The following is a 17,440-nucleotide window of genomic DNA, read 5'->3' as shown; positions in this document are numbered from 1 at the left end:
TGTAATCAGAGTTAGAACATTTAACAGAGGAATGGTGGCCATAACGTTGATTCAGTCTTTACCATGAGACTGATTTTATTCTATTTTGCCCCACCATGGTCTTCTCTGTTTTGTTTTCACAGTTAGATGGTGATTAGCTACATCTCTTAAATGTGCAAGTTCCAAAATAGAGGCTCATTGAATTTGTTTTAAAATTGTATTTGTAAGGGACTTGTTTTTCTGAACTCATCTTGTAGTACCCTTTGAAATTCAGCCAATGTTAAGAGACATTTTATTTCCTAACTTCTTCAATGAAAACCAAGGACTCATTTCTCAGTTGCATGGGAGACAATTTTATGAAAATGACCCACCAACACATTGCAACTGATTGATGATTTTCCAGTCTTCAAATAAAGTTTCTTACTCTTCAATGCTCACCACAAGAGGCTATGCTACATTTTTTTGATAAATGTAGAACCCCAATGGTGGTAATGATATCTTTATTAGTACATTTGGGCTAGGAGTAAACTATCCCTAAATCTCCATAAAATGTAGCTTATGTCTATTTACAGCTTATGTTATATATCTAATTTGGAACAAGACATAAGTATGTACATACTTATGTATGTAAAAACTAGTAATAGGTATTGTATCTACACTTTGGACAACAGTAATAAAATTACTAGAAATTAGAAATAAAATCAAAGGAATATAGAAAAGTTTCTCTTTTCTATATTTCTTCATTCTGCACCTAGGCTATAGAACTCACTACACTATAAATTATTAATTACCATGTCTCATTTGTTACCTAGCACAAGTTTTGGCACATAAGGGTACATATTTATATACATACATATTCAACCTTTACGTAAGAGATTTTGTTAGCAGAAAAATGGCAGTTGAAAACAAGAAACATACTACTATAAATATGTGAATGTGTATGTGCATTCACATATGTGTATATATGAGTTAACACAAAAAAGTTCGATTTGTCAAATCAGATTCTCATGAATCAGATTCCTTATGAAATACTTTCTAGTAATTCTAAAGTAACAAGTGGCAATTCACAGAGGAAGCAGGGAGTTGGCTGGGATATCGGGGAGCCACCACCCATCTTCTCTTTAGGACATGTGATTTCTGGTTGGAATGATGGACGAAATCTCTAAGATTTGTCAGATGCCTCACAAAGAGAATTTTGCTTGTAACTCGTGTAGTTGTAGCTTACAAGACATTTTCCAAAGAGAGTGTCTCATAAATCCAATGATTCTAGGTTTGCTTTCCAAAAGCAATCCTACACTGCAGGCAGTCTGCTTAAGCATTTCATAGATAAAGACTCTCCTCATAGCAATATAATTAGTCTATTTGCCAAGAGGTCCAATTATCAGCATGTTTTCAGGAAGATTAGCCTGGGTCATCTGCCTTTCTTTTCCGGGAATGTCCCATAGGTAAGGGGAGAAAAATGAGCTACATTCCAGTTGCTTTAACTCCTTAAAACATTGCTGAAATCACAACATGGGAAATAAAAGCCTCAGGACTAACTTATACTTGTAGAAAGAGCATGTTACAAAAGAGGCTAAGTACGTTTCATCTAATTTCATAAAATATTCTAGACTGTAGACAAATGGTATAGAAAACATATTGTAAAATTAAAACAAAACAAAATATATACCTTAATTCAAGTAATAATAGATTTTGTTTGCTACTGTCATATAAATAAAAGTAACAATAAAATATTGAGAAAATAATAAACATGTTATCATTTTTCCTTTGCTCATGTCACTGCAAACTAATAAAATGGCTGTATTAACCAATTTACCAGTAGGTTAAAGAACTAGAATCTATATATAGTTTTTCACCATGAAATGTAATGATTGCTAATATATCTTATGGAGCGAATAAGATAGGTAAAAAGTTATAAATATAAAACAAGAATATAAATGTTATAGTATTATTTATAATTAAAACTCATTATAGTTAAACTATATGAGGATAGGTGAATATATGGAAGGTAGCAACTCCATGGGAACATAGAATGGACTGCTGTGGCCTTGTCTTTGTAAATGAATTCCAAGTCTACATCTCTGGCTCTAGATGTAGTTGACTATCTTTATTCTCTTTACTGTAAGATGTCATAAACATTGAATGTTTTAAAATGATTACTTATGTATGTAAAAACTAGTAATACATATTGCATCTAAATTTTGGACAACAGCAATAAAATTACTAGAAATTAGAAATAAATCAAATTTTAGTGCCAAGAAATACCCAGAGTAAATACTCCATGGGACTGTAAGTACATACTCATGCCAGAAAAATGGGTGACCCCAGAAGGATGCAATATATGAATGACAAGTATTTGCTTTGCTCAAATTCCTTTATCATATATTTGGAATACAAAGTGAATTACAAGTCAAAATTCATTTAATCATTAATAATAGAAGTGCATTTGATCTCAGTGTTTGATTTAAACATTATTGATTTATAATAGCTTATATTCATTTTATTATCTCAGAAACTCCTAAGTACACAGTAGGCCTTGCTTGTTTGATAGGCCCCAACTTAATGTTAAAAGAGTAGCGATTTGATTATGATGTACTTTGAGGAGTCCAAGCATTTTGTCACAATCAGCAATTTGTGTTGAACAGGATTAAGGTTTTTATTTAAATAATAGCACATTTTATACTCTGATTAGAATACATTTTATTTCAGCATTAAAGGAAATAACTTGAAAAGCTTTCTCTTCTCCATGTTAATATAAATACATTCAAAGACAGTGAGTAGATATAAACATGGTTTTTACTGTCAATTCTTTTCATATTCCTCTATACAATCAAATCCCAAGGGCAGACTCTTAAACTTTCAAATGTAAATGAGTTGATGTACTGTAAATATGGAGGAGTTTCAATGCAAGTAAAGGTTTTCAGAATATTTTAATTCATATATAATTACTATAAACGTATGGTATAATTCATCCTGCTTTTACTTTATTACTCTTCCCACATGCTGAAAAGGTAAAAAACTGTAATCGTCACTAAAACACTAGAAATAGAGCTACACCGACCTAAATTGTTATAGCACAATCAAAACTGTGAAATACGGCTTCAGAATTTTAAAAAGAAGAATAAAGCTTTCTGTATATTGGGATACCCAATTTAGGATTCATTTTAATGCTACCCACTTAAATTGTTTTCTGTTTGGTATAATTACTCAAGGGTTGCTCATGGCACTCTCCAGCCTGGGGTGAAGGGGAGAGGGATGTTGGTTGGTGTGAGCATATTATCAGCAAAATATGTACAATGGCAGAATATAATCTCGTATGACTAAAATAAGCAACTAGGTTTCCAAGTTGTGATGCTTACCTAACAAGCTAGAAAACCAAATTTTAATATCGCAAATCTATAGTTTCTTTCTCCATACAAAATGTTTATTATCACCCTCTTGGTAGCATTTCTGCAGCTTTTGTTTCAGCATTAAGGTTATTACACTTGCCTTTTCTGTTCTCATTACTAGAATATTTTATAGGTAAATCCACTCAAGGAACCTATTGTGCTTTCTGATCAAAGTGGAAAGTGATGCCAGGCTATAATAAGCAATTTAATTTTTAATGAGCTTATCTGTGCCCAAGGTCATAACAAAGGTTAAAAAAAGAGTGAAAATAAGACTACAGCAAAACACTAATGATAATGCCCAAATATGACCAGGGCATAATAATATTTGGCAGAGCGCACTCTCAAAGTATCTCAGTGGTATTCTTTGTTAAAATTTTTGTTTCAGAAGAAACTTAGCTCAAGTAAGGTGTAGAATATTAAACAACACAGACATAGATAAAAATGCATGAGACTTTTCTCCTAAAAGAAGTAAGCCAAGTTGTTTTCAGAATTTAAATTTCTAAGCTAAAAATGTTTAAGTAGTTTTACAAAACTCTGTGTTGTTAACCCATTGTTATTTCTGAAGGAGATGAAAATTTAGTATGCTGTTTTATTATCTTTTCCTGCACTTTAAAAAAAACCTTACAGCAGGTAGGATGTGGGGGTATTTTAAACACTCAGTTTGACTTACTATTTGGATAATTATTAGTAAACACTTGTGGTGTTGCAGAAAAAATTCTTTTGATTAATAAATATTTAATAAGCTAGGCAATTGTAAAATAATATTGTCTATTTTAAATGATGATGATCTTTAGTTTGCACTTTGTTGTTTTCATTTTAATCTGAATATATTGCATGGTAAAGACAATAAAAATTCTTAGTTAAAATTTCTTTTGGGAAAAATTAAGCTCATTGCTGCATAATAGATATGCAATGCTCTGGTTTTGTATTTGATATCTTCAGGAGCTATTTTAATTATTTAATGCTAATAGATAGTAAGCAATGGAAAGGCTTTAAAATTATCTTTGGTTTAACAAAGATTCTACTTACACTGACCCTAGAGTTCCGCTGATAAAAGATGAAAATTAACTAACAAAATATGGAGACAAATGGCTGGGCACCATGGCTCACACCTGTAATCCCAACAATTTGGGAGGCCGAGGCAGGTGGATGACCTGAGGGCAGGAGTTCAAGACCAGCCTGGCAAACATGGTGAAACTCCCTCTCTACTGAAAATACAAAAATTAGCTGGGCATGGTGGCGGGTGCCTGTAATCCCAACTACTTGGAAGGTTGAGGCAGGAAAATCCCTTGAATCCCCGAGGCAGATGTTGTAGTGAGCTGACATTGTACCACTGCACTTCAGCCAGGGTAACTGACAGAGAGAGCCTCTGTCTCAAAAAAAACAAACAAACCCAAAAACAAACAAACAAACAAAAATATATATAGAGAAAGAGAGACAAATAGGACAAAAGTGGATACAATTTTTGTTCATTAATACCCCTTAATTCTAGTACCCATTATTTTAACATTCAGTAAATTTATATATTAATCTTTTATCTACTTATAATACAGTAAAACCTAATGATTTTGGTTGAAACCAAGACTTGCTCCTGATATGCCCAGGTAGAAAAAAAATGAGCATTAAAAACATCGTGCTTTTTTTGTTTTATAGGAGACTTTTCTATGTTTCCTAGAAAGGAGGACAAAAGTTAAACATAAGGATTGTCCATTGACTTGACAGTTAAATCATCACAAGAAGCCAGAAGATAACTAGGGAGTGATTTTGTTAAATAGGATTAATAATTTTTTGATTCTACATTATAATTTAAAAGTTAGTGACAGTCTCCAGTATTTAAATGTAGTAGGATTCATTGCAGCTAAAATTTTATATTGCTATAGCATGAGCAATGCTACAAGGAGTCAAAAACCCAGTGAATCTTTAAGGACTCCATTCCTACTTTTCTTTACTATTAATCAACGACCCTTAAATTTTCAAATCAAGTTGGGACAGTAGAATTTCCTTAAAGTATTTAGATATAAAAATTAAAAAATCATAAAAGTTTTAAAAATATAATTTTATGAATATATTAATAGATTACAAAACCATCCTAGCATTGAACAAAAATAATGCTATAAAATATATTAAATGGGAATCACAATTTTTCACCAATTCGTTGTTTTAATTTAATCATCATTTTTAGATTGGCCAACTTGATATAATACATCATCTGACAAAGTTTTATTTTATAAGATTTTTGAAGTTTACCCTGCAAGCTTTCTTTTTCCTCTTGTACCATTTTCCTATTACTACATAACAAATTACCACAAACATAGAAACTTAAAACAACCACCATTTATTAGTTTCAGTTCTGAATGTCAGAGGCCTAGGCAAAAGCTAGCTGTTTTCTCTGCTTCAGGTCTCACAGGCTGAGGTATTGGAAGGCTTGCCTTTCTAGAGGCTATGGAGAAGAATTTGCTTCCAAGATTATTGAGGTTGTTCGTAGATTTCATTTCCTGCTGATTGTAGAACTGGTGTCAGTTTCCTTGCTGGCTGTTAGATGAGGCCATTCTCAGTACCTAGAGGCTGCTCTCAAATCCTTGGGATCTTCTGTCTTCAAAACCAGAAATGGAAAATCTTCCTCTGGCTGAATGCTTCTCATGATACTCATCTCTAAATCCCTCTGTGATCAGCTGGAAAACGAATACTCTACTTTCTTTAAAAGCAGAATTCTGATTAAGTCAGGTATGCATTAGAAAATCTCCTTTTTTCAAAGCCAATTGTGCCACATAACTTAAAACTATCATGAGAGTAAATTACTCATACTCAGTCTAGAATAATTTTGTGGGGTTTGTACACCAGGGGCCAAAAATCTTGGGGCCTATCTTAGAATTCTGCTTACAACAGTTTGTCTTTTGGCTATTTTCCTAATGGTAATAATCCGAATCAAATAATATTATATATAATAGAGAAGTGAGAGTTATGTAAACTAGAATTAGTTAAGACAATTCCTAAATGATTGTCTGATTCGTTGTAGAAGTATGTCTTTATTTGTGTGTGTGTGTGTGTGTGTGTGTGTGTATAAGTGCCTGGGTGTGGTTTGTGTGTTTCTTTTTTTTTAAAATTATGTTTTTGCAAAGACCAAAAGTTTCAGAATGCATTTAAGATACTAGGGAAGCTGAGCTTACAGAAAAGAATCTACATAGGTTTATTTGTTTCTTGTTTTGTTTTGTTTTGTTTTGTTTTTTTTACCAGTTGCCAAAGATAATTAATGGTTTACCTTAACACGTAGAGAAATTTATTTTACAATTACAACAATCAGATGTTCATTTTCACGATCTTAAGATATCATTAGTTAACATTTATTAAATGTTGTAAAATCTTCTAATGAGTTTCTCACTTGAAGTATAATACTTCTTAAGTGTGAATATGTAACTTCAAATAGCGGTAGCAAATATTTCATTATGTTTATGTTTATTTAAAATGCAATTCTCTATGTGCTTAGGTGTAATGTTGCTGATTAATCAGCAATGGCATTCATTCCCTAAAAACAATTAAAGGATCATTGGAGAGTAAATACAAATTTTATTGCCAAGATCGTTGCTTACAATTTGAAAAACTAAGATCAATGCAAAATAACAACCTGTTTTATAAAATGTGTAATACATATATACTAAAAAAGTAACAATATTTGACTTAAAGAACATTACTAAATCTTTCTATCATTTCAGAAAATTTTCCCTGATTTGTTTCTTAATATAATGACTTTGTTTCTATCATTTCAGAAAATTTTCCCTGACTTTGTTTCTTAATAATAATATAAGCATATATATACATTATTTGAGTGGAAAATAATTTTAAATAGCATCTAGTGAAAACTTCACAATTTTGTCTAGTCTAACTATACAATTTCTAATATCAGGGACTACCATGAAGCCCAAACCTAGAATTTCATAAATAAGTCACAAAAAATAATCCTATAGAATATGACCCACGGTCATGTTCTATATGGGTCATACGTAGAGTCATATTCAACATGGTCTAGGGTCATGACAGAGGGAGCATAACTGGAATTCCATATTCTATTTCTGGTTCTATCTTTTTGCAGACATTAAAAGTATACGAGTATTTCCTAAAATCCACAGGAAAATATATATCTATATCAACAGGAACATTTATGTGACTCCACATAGGTTAGCTCAGGAAATCTTGCGAAATATTTGGAGAGGGAGTATATTTGGCTCCCACATCATTCTTTGTTTTGTTTTGTTTTGTTCTTTTATTCTGTCTCTCTCTGCTTCTGTGCATACACACTTATTTCATGTGTCACAAGTGAAAATGGACAAATTGCAATAAATTATTAGTAAGTTTAATTTCTACTTTGCCATTTTTATTTGAATCTTTTAAGTATAAGGCAAGTCACGAGCAAAACAATCTAAATAAATGACATTCATTGGTGATATTTCAAGCAGTAAGATAAAACAGGGAAGAATGGGAAAAAGTGGGGTTAGTTTGTGACCACACATACCTTTATTTATTTATTTTTTTATCTCCAGTAAATGGTTTTTGGGATTTAATAAATACTTCTAGAATTAATAAATTAACAGCTAACCTAAACTTTCACTGTCCCAATTCAAAATGACTAATCAAATATCAAGAAAATTCACATTTAATTCTCTTTTTACCTCATCTAAATATATCATCTCACAGAGTTGTTGAAACTTGGAAAAAAAAAATCTCCTGATTTTACAAGAAATTTTTGATCTATGATAATATAATGCCATTTATTTCATATTAAACTGAATGTATATTTAATTTCAAAGTTTTCAAATGAAAATACCAGAAAGTTAATCCCAATATTCAAGTTAGAATAAAGGAGTCTTCAATCAAAAATGGATCCTATCTTTTTTAGAGACCCCTATGATACAGGTACAGTTAAGACATTGTTCATAAGTATAAGAACACATTTTCTTATGAAATAAATATGGACAATATCAAATGAGGAAGATTTCCTATGATGCTGAGAGAATCTTTCACCTTTGATCTTCCATTTTCTCAACTATTTTATGATACATTTTTTACAATAACTATTCTTATTGTGCATGTAGAAAATATGGGCCAACCTTCATGTATAATAGTTGAAAAACTAAGTGTTATTGGTTATCACTTGGTAATGTGATTTGTTAAACCTGAGTCATCCTTTTTCTATGAGCAATGTCTCCTTTTCCCATTTTCAGCTTCGTGTACATACTGAAGCCTACTTTTGTGTAGTTATTTTCTTTCAATTTCATTTTAAGTTCCATAATCCTGCTGCTATTTAAGGAGTGTCCGCAAGATGCTGTGGTTTACGCTCTAGTGCCCTATCCTCTTTCAGAAGAACTCCACTTGGTTTGCTCATGTGTGCACTGTCTTTTAAGTCAGGGCTTCCAGTATGAAGTACAAGAGCTATTTGACTACTCAAGTGTAACTCTTGTTTCTTAGTATATCATTTGAAGACATGTCTCTAGGCTTCTGGTTGTATTTCTACAACTTACAATCTACTTCTATCTGTGTGTATGCTGTATTATTTACTCTGCACTTATTTGTATACAGTAGACTGAAGTAAACTATTTGCACTCACCATAATGATGTATTTTTATACATTCAAAAAGTATGGCATTAGTGATAATGTAATCATTTGAAGGTATTCAAGGTTTATTTGCTTTAACTTTTCTTCATGTCAAATAAAGCTCTTAGTGAAATGATAAACTGGCTAAAATCATGGAAAAATGGAAATTTTAACTTAAAATGTAAGAGCATTTTCATATTCCATAGTATCCTGAAGATCAAGAGGAAGAATACATTGGATTATATAAATACAAAATGTTAAAAACGGAGTGGATAAGCACAAACATATTTTACTCAAACAATATTTCCTTTTTCATATTATAAGTAAATTGCTCTTGACATTTATACAGCTAAATTATATATTTGTATGTTATTCCCCCCAAACAAAACATGAGTGTTTTTATAAAAATCACGTAGTAATTGCATAGGTACTGAGATTAATGGAACTAATGGATTAAAATATTTTATTAAATACTAATATGGCAGTTAAAACTGTAAACTTCAGCATTGGACTGCCCGTGCTTACATTCCAATTTAATCATTTATCAACCGTGTTATTTTAGGCAAGTTACTTAACTTCTCTGAGGCTCCTGGATATAGACTAATACCTGCTACTAAGACAGATGGAAGAATTAAGTTGCTGAATACATTTCATACTTAACATCTAGATTTGGGTTCAAATTTATAATATCCTATCTGTGTGGTTTTAAATTACTCTAAATCTAGAAATTTACATAAATCAGTCTCAGGTCAGTAATGTCCTGAGTATCTTGGCAGAGACTAATTTGATGCTTCTCTGGTGGGGCTCGTCCAAAAATGCCACATATAAAGTCCTATTAAGTATAAAGTATCACTTCAAAAGTAGAAAGTACACAAGAACAAAGGTCCTTTGTTTCAGTGCTACCAGAATCATTCCTAGAATTATCAGTACCACCTAAATTCACATAATGTAATTTTCTAATACTTATAAGTAGAAAATATTCCTAAAATATTAAAATAGATAAGAGAAGAGATATAAAACATAAGAAAGGAAAAGATGCCATCAGCAATGACAGGAAGAAAATGATAAAGAGCAAAGTACAACATTCCCAAAAGGAAAATGTAATCAAGGAACTTAAAAATAGAGATAAATGTGGTACAGATACACTGTGGAATACGATGCAGGCATAAAAAGAACAACATCATGTCATTTGCAGAAACATGGATGGAGCTGTAGACTGTTATCCTTAGCAAAGTAGCACAGGAACAGAAAACCAAATGCTGCACGTTCTAACTTATAAGTAGGAGCTAAATGATGAGAACACATGGGGCATGTAGAGGGGAACAACACACACTAGGCCTACCAGAGGGTGAAAGTTGGGAGGAGGGATAGGATCAGGAAAAATAACTAATGGACACTAGTCTTAATACCAGGGTGAGGAAATAATCTGTACAACAACCCCTGTGGCACGACTTTACCTATATGAAAAAACTTGCACATGTGCCCTTGAAATTGCAGTTACAGGTAGGTTCAACTAAACAGAAGTGAGAATTACTAGAAGTGAAATAGACCTGAATGCAAAACAGAGGGATAAATGTTTGAAAATATAAACAAGATTAACATTTACTGAGGTTACAAAAGAAAATACACAAATGGCCAACAAACATATGAAAAAATGCTCAACATCACTAATGATCAGGGAATTTCAAACTAAAACCACAGTAAGATACCACCTTACTCCTGTAAGAATTGTGACAATTAAAAAATAAAAAAAGAATAGATGTTGGCATGGCTGTGCTGAAAAAGGAACACTTTTAAACTGTTGGTTGGGTATGTGAACTGGTACAACTAATATGGAAATCCGTATGGAAATTTCTTAGATAACTAAAAGTAGAACTACCATTCCATCCAGCAATCCCACTATTGGGTACCTGCCCAAAGGAAAATAAGTCATTATATGAAAAAGTCACTTGCACACACATATTTATAGCAGCACAATTCACAATTGCAGAAATATAAAACCAGCCTAAATGCCCATCAAGCAACGACTGGATAAAGAAAATGTGGTATATATACACCATGGAACAATACTCAGCTATAAAAAGAAATGAAATAATGGCCTTTGCAGCAACTTGAATGGAATTGGAGACCATTATTCTAAGTGAAGTAACTCAGGAATGGAAAATCAAATATTGTATTTTCCCACTTGAAAGTGGAAGCTAAGCTATGAGAATGCAAAGGCATAAAAATGATCTAATCGACTTTGGGGACTCAGGGCAAGGATGGGAGTGGGGTAAGGGATATAAGACTACACACTGGTAAAGTGGACACTGCTTAGGTGATGGGTGCCTCAAAATCTCAAAAATCATCACTGAAGAACTTTTCCATGTAACCAAAATCCACGTGTTCCCCAATAACTATTGAAATAATTTTTAAAAACCATTGCTCAAACAATCCCCATAAAAAAGGGTTATTGAGATTACAATGAGAATAAACAAACTTCCAATTAAAGCTGTAGAATTAGAGAATAGATAAGAGGCAAACAATAGAAAAACATATATTGGCTGAGAATGTGTCAATAATCATGAAAGAAAATCTAAATTCTCAGATTTGAGAATCATAACAAATCCCAAGCCAGTTAAAGATAAAAATACCCATCAGAAGATTTATCAGGCTATAGTTACTGAACCCCAAGGAGAGAGACTGATATGGTTTGACTGTGTTCCCAGACAAATCTCAACTTGAATTATAATTCCCATAATCCCCACATGTCATGGGAGGGACCCGGTGGAAGGTAATTGAATCATGGGGGTGGTTACCCTCATGCTGTCCTCATGATGGTGAGTGTGTCCTCACAAAATCTGATGGTTTTATAAGGGGCGTGTCCCCCTTTGCTCAGCAGTTCTCCTTCTTGGCATCATGTGAAGAAGGACGTGTTTTGCTTCCCTTTCTGTCATGATTGTAAGTTTCCTGAGGCCTCCCCAGCCATGTGCAACTGTGAGTCAATTAAACTTTTTTCCTTTTTAAATTACCCAGTCTCGGGCAGTTCTTTATAGTAGTGTAAGAACAGACTAATACAGAGAGTAAATCTTAAACAGCAGAAAGAAAAGATATTCTCTACACAATGAGGACAAAAACAAACAGCATTTTTCTTAAAAAAAACAATGCAAGTTAGAAGACAGAAAATAGAATTTCAAAAAACAAACAACTTAGGACATGCACACACACATATATATACTTGGAGATATAAGATAACATTTACTGTATTTATGGAAAAATTTATAGAATAAATTGAATCATTACAAAAACTTAAAGAATATACATATTACATTGTTAAAAGTTTCCACAATAATCTATAAGTTTAATTTGGTGCAATTCCAATTTTTGTGCCGTTGGTGGTGGTCATATTGTTGGTGGTGGGGGTGGGGTGGTGTTAGTGAGTATGTGTGTGTATGTGCATGCAACTAAAAAACATTTCCATTGCACTCCTGGACTAAAAGCAGAAGGCGGGAAAGTTGGCCAAGAAAAAATCAAGGTTTATTAACAAGCTATAATAACAAATACTTTCTGGTATCAACAAATGAATAGATAGGTTGTCTAAAAGTTACAGAATAGAGAGTTCCAAAACAGAACCATGCATATATATATATATATATATATAAAACATATATATGTAACATATATATCATCTGTGTATATATACATGTTAGTATTATATATACATATTAGCATTATGTTCAGAATAATGGGTTTTTAGACAGCAACTTTTTAATATAATCCCTATTTCCTGCCATCCGAAAGTATATCCAGATTGACTAAAGTCAATACTTTATAAATGAAAATTTCAAAATGTGAAAAAGTAGTAGAAGACTCTCTTCATGTACTTGAGATAGAAAATTATAAATAAAACCTACATCAATAAGAAATAAACAGTGAAATAGAAACAATTTTCAAAAGACATGAACAAGCTATCCACAGAAACATACACAAATGGTTAGTAAACCTATGGAAGTATGCTAATGCCTCAGTTTTAAACAGGGAGTAAATGCTAGTGCAGGGAGATACATCTTCACACTAATTTTAATTTCAAAAATTAAAACCAATATCAAATGTTAGTAATGGCAAGGAGGAAGGAAACCTCAGATACATTACTGGAAATCTGCATGACTCGCTGGGGAACAATTTGCCAAAATCTAGGAAAGTTGAAGATGTAGAATTTTCTACCAAGATATTTTACTTCTAATCACTTATCCTAAAGAAATGTTTATATAAACAAAGAAACCATACTAAAATATGTTCACCACAATGAAAAAAATTAGAAAAAAACCCTAAATGTTCATCAAAGATTAAAATAGATAGGAAACTATAGACTGACTACATCTTCATTATATCTTAGATATGAACAAATAGGACCCCAAATGAATATTGGATGAAATCATGTTTCAGTAAAATGAATAAAAATTGTTTCCATTTATATAAATTTGAAAATATACAATCCAAAATGATGGTGAATACGGTAAATTGTCTTACTCAAATAATCTCCTGTGTGTTGTCTTTCAGTACACACACTGGAAAGCTAAAAGCATATATAGGATTTAATATCTAATTCTGCTTCTGCAGTTAAATGCACTCCTGTGTGAACTGAATTCACTATTAAAGTGTAGAAAAATTAAACAGTGGTAGAGGTATCTATACTGCCAGTGAATGATTATCAGGCGTCACATAGCTTTGGAACAGAAAGTTCTGGCAGCAGATTCATTAAGTCCCTGATTCTAGCCAAAGCAGTGTGCTCCTGGTGCCATCAGTTCTGGTAGAAGCTGATATCCAGAAATGAGTTAGGTGCAGTGCTCTGGATGCAACATTGCAGCCAGGTCCAGGAAGGGGAACATGTTTGAAAATTCCCCAAATCTACCTCTAGATATGTCTCCTAGATCTGCTGTTTTAAACACTTCTCATATGATGATGTGCATTCAAAATGGCATTCTGTGTAAATGAATGAGGCTGCTAATCATGAGAGGAAATCAATACTATTAAAAATATTAACCATAGGGTTGAGTGAATGATACTCAGGGCTGTAACCAAGTCATGGCGCACTGGTTAGAAAACGTTACCAATACACACAAGAGATTTATACTTGGAATTCTCATTGCAGAATTACTTGTTACTAATAAATATTTGCAAACAAACTGCATGCCCAACAAATGAATTAATAAAATAGAGGATTTTATACAGTATAATCCTTTAGCATTTGGTGAATAAACTAGAGCTACACATGTCAATCAAATAGAAGATGACTGCAAAGAAATATACAGTACATTGTCTTGGTTTTAAGATATTACACCTACCAAAATAATGTATGATTTATAAATTCATAAATATGTGATGAGATTATTTTTGAAAAACATATATGCAAATACAAAACTGCACATTCAAAATAGTGGTTATGGGCTGGGAGCAGTGGCTCTCACCTGTAATCCCAGCACTTTGGGGGGCCGAGGTGGGCGTATCACTTGAGGTCAGGAGTTTGAGACCAGCCTGGCCAACATGGTGAAACCCTATCTCTACTAAAAATACAAAAAACAGTCAGGTGTGGTAGCATGCACCTGTAGTCCCAGCTACTCAGGAGATTGAGGGCAGGAGAATAGCTTGAACCCAGGAGGCGGACAGAGGTTGTGGTGAGCCAAGATCCAACCTGGGAGACAGAGCGAGACTGCGTCTCAAAATAAATAAATTAATTAATTAAAACAGTGGTTACATCTGGAAAGAAACAAATGGAATTATTATACACCTACTATGTACCCACAAAAATTTTTTAATGAAAAAACAAAGGAATCAGATTAAGAAGAAGGCATCAATTTATCCTTTATATTTGTGTCTTTTAAATATTCTACAGGAAGTGTTGCAAAACACTAAGATGATGTTTAGTCTAGGGGCTGGGACACCAGTGTTTTAATATATTTTAAAATTAAAAATAACCTATGGTACAAAAGGAATTTGTTGGATCATGAAATGATATTGCTAGCATCTGCCTGGACCCTATCTCTGGTTCTTGGTGATTCTTCCAGTGAGGATATTCCTGTTGGGTTTGTCTTCCCTCATAATTTCTAAATTATATCCAGGAGCAAGCACAGCTATGTGGTCCCTTACTTATATACAAAGGGGAGATTGTTTCTCGCCAATCAGTCACCATAAATTCCTGATTTTCTTTGCGAGTGGAAAATCTAAGACAATTACTGGCATGCGGAATAGTGTGTGCTGGTTAATTGCAGGCTTCCCACTGTATTTCTCCCTTTCAGTCACTATAGGAGGAGAAAGAGATAGCACTGATGGGCTTATACTAACCTCTGCTAAACCTCAGAGTTTGGAGGAACATTAATACCACCAAAATCTCAGGGCTCTAAATAGAGAAAATGTGAAATTCATTAAGGAAAATATGGGTGTTTTCCAGGAGATGGAATGGGGGGACAGGAGGCTAGATAAGCAAGCAGTGACTGAATGTCTACACCAAGTGTGGATCCTCAGGGTGTTAGAACATGCTAGTATCTGGGTCAGTGTTCTGAGAGTGTGGCCCCTGGACCAATAGCATTAGCATCGCCTGGAACCCTGTTAGAAATGTAAGATCTCATGTTATAACCCCAACCTACTGAATCGGAGTGGCTGGGCCCAACCAGCTTTCCAGGAGATTCTGATGCCCACTAAAGATTGACAGTCCCAGTTCTCCTGTAGGGACATGGATGCAGCTGGAAACCATCATTCTCAACAAACTATCGCAAGAACAGAAAACCAAACACTGCATGTTCTCACTCATAGGTGGGAACTGAACAATGAGATCACTTGGACTCGGGAAGGGGAACATCACACCGGGGCCTATCACGGGGAGGGGGAGGCGGGGGAGGGATTGCATTGGGAGTTATACCTGATGTAAATGACGAGTTGATGGGTGCTGACAAGTTGATGGGTGCAGCACACCAACATGGCACAAGTATACATATGTAACAAATCTGCACGTTATGCACATGTACCCTAGAACTTAAAGTATAAAAAAAAAAAAAGAAATAGCTCAAAAAAAAAAAAAAAAAAGAGATTGACAGTCCCTTCTCCAGGCCCTTATAACCACACACATCTCATATTGTGAGTACCTCACTTTGCTGCATGGAATACTACTGTTCAAAAAAATGCATTTTCAGCTACACAGCCATGTACATCATGTATATTTTATTTTCAGGAAAATAAAGAGAGGATTTTAGAAGGTAAATTTGACTACATGTCAAGTTCACCAACATGCTGGCTTCAGAACCTGCACGGGAAGATAACATCTCACTACATATACAATATTAATAACTCAAATCTGGAATGTATCTAGGTTTCTTGTGTTTCTTTTTATCTTACCTTCTTTTGTGATATTATGAGTTGCCTCAATCCTAGGTTTCTTGTGACTCATTAAGATTATTTTCCATGTTCTGGAGTGGAAAACAAAAACTTGTTAATTTTGATAAAGTCAATTTTTATTTTCTTGCTTGTGAAACAAAATTTTTAAACTTAATTTTGATAAAGTCAAATTTTTCTCTTGTTGTTAATGCTTTTGGTGTCACAGCTCAGATTTTATGGCCAAATAGATATTCATGATGATTTCTCCCCATGTTTTCCTCTTTATCCCCATGAATAGTTTCACGGTTCCCACTCTTATATTTAGGACTTTGATCTATTTTGAGTTATTTTTTGTACATGGTATGACATAAAAGCAGGTCAACTTATTCTTTTGTTTTCAGAAACACACTTGTCCTTGCATTATTTGTTGAAGAGACATTTTTTTCCTCTTGAATGGTCTTGGCACTTTTTTGGAAAATCAATTGAACAAAGACGTTTGCTTTTAGTTCTGGACGCTCAGTTCTATTCCATTAGTCTCTATGTGTATCTTTATGCCCACACCACACTGGTTTAATTATTGTAGCTTTATAGTAGTTTTGAAATAAAAAACTGTGAGTCCTTCACCTTTGTTGTTTTCTATGTCATGATGGCTATTTGGACTCTCTTACAATATTACATGAATTTGACAATTTGCTCTTAATATTATCCCAAAAAAAGGGTTGTTGAAACTTTGGTAGGGATTGCATTTTACTTGTACTTTAAGTTGTTTTCACACCTTAGTAATATTAAATGTTCCAATCTATGGATAAGGGATGTCTTTCCTTTTACTTGAGCTTTCTATATACTGTATTTCTAATTAAGAAATTTATTTTAGGTAGAATTAAGGGTGTACATTTATATGATAAAATAACTCATATTAAGGTAACAAGATTATATTTCTAAAACCATTACTTTATTATTGGCTTTTAGAAATTCTATTAATAGCTGAATATATGTTGAAAAATAATGTTTTTGTTTGTTTGTTTGTTTTTACCAGAAGACATTGGCTAATATGCTGGAACTATGATCAACTTACATGTAGCCATCTGTACTAGTGGAGACCTGACATATTTGCAATTTTTTTCCATGATATTTAAAC

At 33.2% G+C, this 17,440-nt stretch overlaps 1 long non-coding RNA gene across 1 annotated transcript in view; it reads right to left on the bottom strand.

The window, feature by feature from the left end:
* Positions 1-16,388, bottom strand: part of LOC103884813 — a 28,792-nt gene extending 12,404 nt beyond the window's left edge. Inside the window, exon 1 of the long non-coding RNA XR_002522318.2 lies at positions 16,324-16,388. This is a non-coding gene — a long non-coding RNA (uncharacterized LOC103884813). The remainder of the gene's footprint in view (positions 1-16,323) is intronic.
* Positions 16,389-17,440: the final 1,052 nt, after the last annotated feature.

Source organism: Papio anubis, chromosome 3 (genome assembly GCF_008728515.1).
Source record: "Papio anubis isolate 15944 chromosome 3, Panubis1.0, whole genome shotgun sequence".
NCBI classification, from domain to species: Eukaryota; Metazoa; Chordata; class Mammalia; order Primates; family Cercopithecidae; genus Papio; species Papio anubis.
The sequence above is the reverse complement of the archived record's forward strand: the minus strand, read 5'-3'. Positions and strand labels throughout refer to the sequence as shown.